At 36.8% G+C, this 6,000-nt stretch overlaps 1 pseudogene; it reads left to right on the top strand.

Annotated features, from left to right (window-relative positions):
* Nucleotides 1-211: 211 nt before the first annotated feature.
* On the top strand, nt 212-941 carry LOC105884231 (isopentenyl-diphosphate Delta-isomerase 1 pseudogene; annotated as a pseudogene).
* Nucleotides 942-6,000: the final 5,059 nt, after the last annotated feature.

The raw sequence follows: 6,000 nt of genomic DNA, 5'->3' as shown, positions 1-6,000 counted from the left end.
TATAATATCATTAAGTGCCCTCATGCGTTTGCTCTTTCTCTCTCCCTCTCTCCCTCTCTGTCTCCCTCCCTCTTTACAAACACCAGCATTTCAAAAATACCCCTCTGAGCTTTCCTTTATATATCCAAAGTGATATGCTATATCCATATGCTCTGATAAATATAGGTCACCTTGGGAGAGGGAGCACATGCCTGATGGGGCAAGCATCTGGGCCCGGAGGATACTCAGTGTTCTAGGTCAGATCCAACACTTTGTAACAATGCCTGATATAAATACCAACCACCTCGATAAGCAACAAGTCCAACTCTTGGCGGAGATGTGTATCCTTATTGATGAATATGACAATAAAATTGGAGCTGAGACCAAGAAGAATTGTCACCTGAATAAAAACACTGAGAAAGGATTATTGCATCGGGCTTTTAGTGTCTTCTTATTCAACAACGAAAATAAGCTCCTGCTACAGCAAATGTCGGATGCAAAGATTACCTTTCCAGATTGTTTTACCAATAAGTGTTGCAGTCACCCGGTAAGTAACCCAGGCGAGCTCCAGGAAAACGATGCCCTCGGAGTGCAGCGAGCAGCACAGCGGCGTCTGCATGCCGAGCTGGGAATCCCCCCTGGAAGAGGTTCCTCCAGAAGAAATTAATTATTTGACACAATTCACTACAAGACCCAGTCTAATGGTGTCTGGGGAGAACATGAAATTGACTACAGCCCGCTTGTGAGGAAGAATGTGACGTTGCACCCGTATCCCAATAAGATGAAAAATTATTGCTATGTCAAAGAAATAACTAGAACAACTTTTGAGAAAAGCAGCCAATGGTGAAAGTAAGATAACATTGTGGTTTAAACTTATTGTTGAGACTTTTCTCTTTAAGTGGTGGGATAACTAAAATCATTTGAGTCAGTTTGTTGACCATGAGAAAATACATAGAATGTGAACGTGGAGATGAATGATTACTGCAGAAGTTCTCTGATTAGTAAACTTAGAATGATTTTTTTTTTTAATTTGGTTCCCTACCAGGAGAACACATTGATAGTTTATGACTTGTGTGGAAAACACAACTAATAATTTTGTATCATATGCCCCAGATATATGCTCAGTTGTAAAAGATAGTTGTGAGAGGTTATTGCAAAATGAAGAACAAATAAAACTTAATTTAACCTGTCAAAAAATAAATAATAAATAAACATAGGTCATCTTTTCTGAATCTAATTTTTCTCCCCAGCCCCTAGTCTCTAAAGGCAAAGGAACTGAAAAGAGATTATTTTTCCACTGGTAGGAATTATGTCACATTCCATCCATAGTGAAAGCAGGGAGAGTTAGTATTTATTCTAAAGAACAATTATTTTATTCTGTAACATTATACATCATTTCATACTGGGTTATGAACTGGGTTTAATGTGCTAAAGCTATCTCTTAGGAAATTCTCTTACCAAGGGACTATGAGCTTTTCAAAGTCAGGAACCAAGTTTTATTGTTTTATTTTTACTGTTAATGATGGAAAATAATCTAATGAGTCCCTGGTACTTACCACTCAGCTTCACCAGTTATAATATCAATGTATGGCTAATCTGGCCATTTATACTCCACCCCCATGCTCACCCCAACATATGATTTTAAAGAAAATCCCAAACATCATATAATTTTATCTTTAAAACTTTTAGCATGGATCTGTAAAAGATAAAGGCTCACTTAAAAATAATAAATATAGTAACACTATCACATGAAATATTAAAAACCATTCCTTTATTGAATCATGATTTGTCTTTTAAGTCTCCACTCTCTCCCACAGCCCCTGGCATGTGGAAATGCCCAGTCACTGTGCCCCAAACAGTTTTCAGGAGTTTTCATTTTGAGGAGGTGATAGTCATCTCCTTTCCTCCTGAACAATTCTCCAAATTGTCCAAAACTCAGTTTGATATTACCTGCTTTATGAAGACTTCCTTAATTTTCCCAAACACAGGTAGTCCCTTCCTCTTGCAGGCTCAGATAATATATCATTCATATCTCTAGCACGGATCCAAGCATTAGGTATTATAGTTATTTAATTGCCTCTGTCTCCAAATTTAGGCATTCCTTTAATGCAGTAATTACTTGTTTATCACAGTAATCTCAACCCCCAGAGATCCTGGTGATAAGGAAGATTATATTTTTATTTGTTTGAGGAAAAGAAGGAGGAAGGGAGGGAGAACACAGACAAGAAGTGGGGCTCAGTTATGCTCTCTGTCATAGGAAATCTGAGGGAGTATTTTGATGGTGCTCCCACGTTCCCCCATTTTGCTCCTGTATTAAGTTTACATGAACAGGGAATTTTGTCTGTTTTACTTATTGTATTTATGTCTAGCACCTAAAACAACTTGACTCATAGTAAGAATTTAATACATATTTATTGAATGAATGAATAAAGTGCTTTGGCCCTACACAAAAGATTGATGAATTCAATGTGCATTTATAAGTTAAAGTGTTTACTATGTCATTATTTATTTATGATCACCTGCTTTCACAAGCTTTTTTAATAAACTGAGCAGCCATCATTGGTGTTCCCACTAGGATATAATCCTCTCAGAATAAATATGTACTATTTACTGCCTTAAGAAATGTCATAACTAATAATCAGTGACTGGTAAGAAGATTTATTTCAGTGCGATCAGTGTAACCAAAGCCTTTGGTTGCCAGATTGAAAGGCACAGGGCATTTCTGGGAGTACTGGATTTTATGCAAACAGTGACTCAACAAAAACACTTGTTGCTCCTTACTTCAGAGTAACTGGGTCTATTACCCAGGTCTGGCTAGGAAAGCAGGTGTGGGAAGATCAGGATAATTCAATATTAAGATGGAAATTACATTCTTCCACTTTTACCCTTGATTTAAAAGGTTAGTTTGATTTACTCTGACCTGGAGATATTATTTGTGTGCTTCGGTTGTCAGTGAGCTTTGGGCAATAGAGTCAGAAACCTCTAATGAATCCTGTTGATCTCCACTTTCACCTCATAGTTATTTTCTCAACTCAGAGGCAAATCACCTCATCTACCTTTTAAAAAGACAAATATCCATAACTTCTAAGATTCATAATTGCCAAGTTTCCATCATATCTTGTTATTTAGCCCCAGATGTCAATTATTGGTCATGTGTCAATCTAAAACAGAATAGTGAGGGAGCACAATGTAAGACTGAAGTATGTGAGGTTTTTGTTAAGTCTCCCTACCTGTTTTTTACACTCTTCCCAAGCACAACCCACCCTCCTTTAAGAAGCCCTTCTTTGCCAGAGTGCTTCAGGTTTTGATATGGTGTAGATTCTTTCCTGTCTACGTAAAACCATTTGATAAGCAAATTCACACCAAGATTTAATGACAGCCTACCTATTCTACAAAGACACATGCACATACACATACACAGTTTTTTGGGTTTTTTTAACCAGGCAACTTCCAATTCATTCTTCAATTCTCAGCTCAGTATTCATCTCTCTGAGGTCCCCCACTATGGATTGACTATTCGTGTCCCCCTTGCAAAATCCATATGTTGAACCCCTAATTGCCAATGTGATAGTATTGGGAGGTAATTAGGTTTAATGAGGTCATGAGGGTGGGGCCCGGATGATGAGATTAGTGCCCTTGTATTAGGTTATTAAGTTTGAAATGTCCCATTTCCTTAAGTACTAAGTTTGATAGTTGATATCTCTGACATTTCATTTTGACACTTTTTGTTTTATTTTTATTGTGAGGGTACATCCTCAGTCTTTGAAACACATGTTTTGGCTTCTGATTATCTTTCACAATTTTTAGAGCAATTTTTGTGAAACTATGGAGAAATCAAAACTTCATGTTATTTTCGAATGTAAGTTCTGTCATGGAACCAATGTAGCACAGACAGATCGAAATATCAACAAAGTGTTTGGGAAAGATGTGGCTGTGAACGCATAATATGCCGATGGTTTGAGAAGTTCTGTTCTGGTGATTTTAATCTTGAAAAATGAGCTTCATGGACCACCTGAGACCAATGTGGATAATGATGAGCTGAAAGCTGTAGTGGAAGTGAATCCATCTCAACCTATGTGTGAATTAGCAGCAAGGTTTGAGGTTACTATTCCAACAATATTAGACCATTTGAAATAAATTGGCAAGGCAAAGAAGATGAATAGATGGGTTCCACATGAATTAAACAAGCGTCAGAAGAGAAATCGACTCTAAAGCTTGCCTTTCTTTGCTGTCATGACATAAAGGTGAACCATATTGTTATGTGTGATGAAAAATGGATTCTTTTTGGCAATCACAAGCATTCAGCATAATGATTGCATAAAGATGAAATGCCAAAACACAGTCCAAAACTGAATATTCATCAAAAAAAAGCTAATGGTGTCTGTTTGGTGGTCCGGCACTGGTATTATCCACTATAGCTTCATGAAACCTGATCAATCGATTACAGTGAATGTCTATTGCAACCAATTGGACAAAATGATGAGGATGCTTGCGATTAAGTAGCCAAGATTGGTCAATAGAGACAATGCTTGACCGCATGCCACACAAACAAGGATGCTCAAACTACAACAGCTGAACTTGGAAACTCTCTTTTATCCACCATATTCACCAACAGACTACAGTGCTTTCAGGCTTTGGACCACTTCTTGCAAGGAAAAATATTCAATTCTCAACAAGCTGTGGAAAATGCCTTTGGCAATTTCATCCCCATTTGCTCTCCAGGCTTCTTCTCTGCTGGCATAAACAAGCTACTGTTAGGATGGCAAAACTGTGTTGATAGTTTAGGCGCATATCTTGATTAGTTGTATTGCTTCTTGTATGAGATATAATAAACTACACTTCTGACTCAAAATCAGATATTTCATATTTAATGACCTAATGAGATGAAGAGACCAGAGTTCTCTCTCCCGCGCTCTCTCTCTGTCTCTCAGCCATGCGAGGATACAGCAAGAAGACAGCCATCTGCACACCAGAAAGAGGGCCCTCATCAAGAACCCAACCCTGATCTCAGACTCCTAGCCTCCAGAACAGTGAGAAATAAGTGTTTTGTTGTTTAAGCCACCCTGTCTATGGTATTCTGTTACAGCAGCCCAAACTGACTAATAATATATTCTCTATGACTTAGTCATTAGAATTAAACTTATGCTAGTAGAAAATAAACACATGAGAAAATATGTTCATCATTAGTCATTAGGAAATGCAAATTTATACCATAATGATATGCCACTATGTATCTATTAGTTGGTCTATAATTAAAAAGACTGACCATACCAACTGTTGGCAAGGGAGTATAACTCTCAGATGTTGGTTATAGGGAAATAAAAGTGTTTTGGAAAACAGTTTGGAAGTTTCTTTAAAAATTAAACATACACTTACCAAATGACCCAACCATTCCACACCTAGGAATTTACCCAAAAGATATGAAAGCATTGAACACCATAGTTTTAGGCAAAAAGTAAAAAAAAAAAAAAAAAAAAAGATATGAAAGCATATGACCATTCAAAGATTTATACATGAGTGACTTTTTTGTAATAACCAAAACTGGAAACCATCCAAATGTCTATCAAAAAATAGACAAATAAATTAAGTTATATCTATACAACTGAATTGTCCTCAGCAATAAAAATTAACAACTATTGATACACATAAAACATAAGTTGATATACACAAAAACATAAGTGGATCTCAAAATCATTATGCCAAGTGAAAGAAGGCAGGCATACAGAGTACATTCTGTAGGTATATTTATATTAAAGCCCCCAAAATGCAAAGTAAACTACAGTGACAGAAAGCAGACCAGTAGTTTTGGGGGGAAGAGAAAGAGAGAAGGGAAAAAGAGAAAAATTACAAAGGAGCATAAGGACACTTGGTAGTGACTGATGTGTTCATCATGTTGATAGCAGCAGTGATTTCATGGATACGTCTATATGTCAACACTTAACACATTGTACACTTTAGATATATGCAATTTATTGTAAGCCAATTATACCCCAATAGAGTGAGTAAAATAATATATTTCTT

The sequence above is a fragment of the Microcebus murinus genome, chromosome 2 (genome assembly GCF_040939455.1).
Source record: "Microcebus murinus isolate Inina chromosome 2, M.murinus_Inina_mat1.0, whole genome shotgun sequence".
Lineage (NCBI taxonomy): Eukaryota > Metazoa > Chordata > Mammalia > Primates > Cheirogaleidae > Microcebus > Microcebus murinus.
This window is presented reverse-complemented; position numbering and strand designations above follow the sequence as displayed.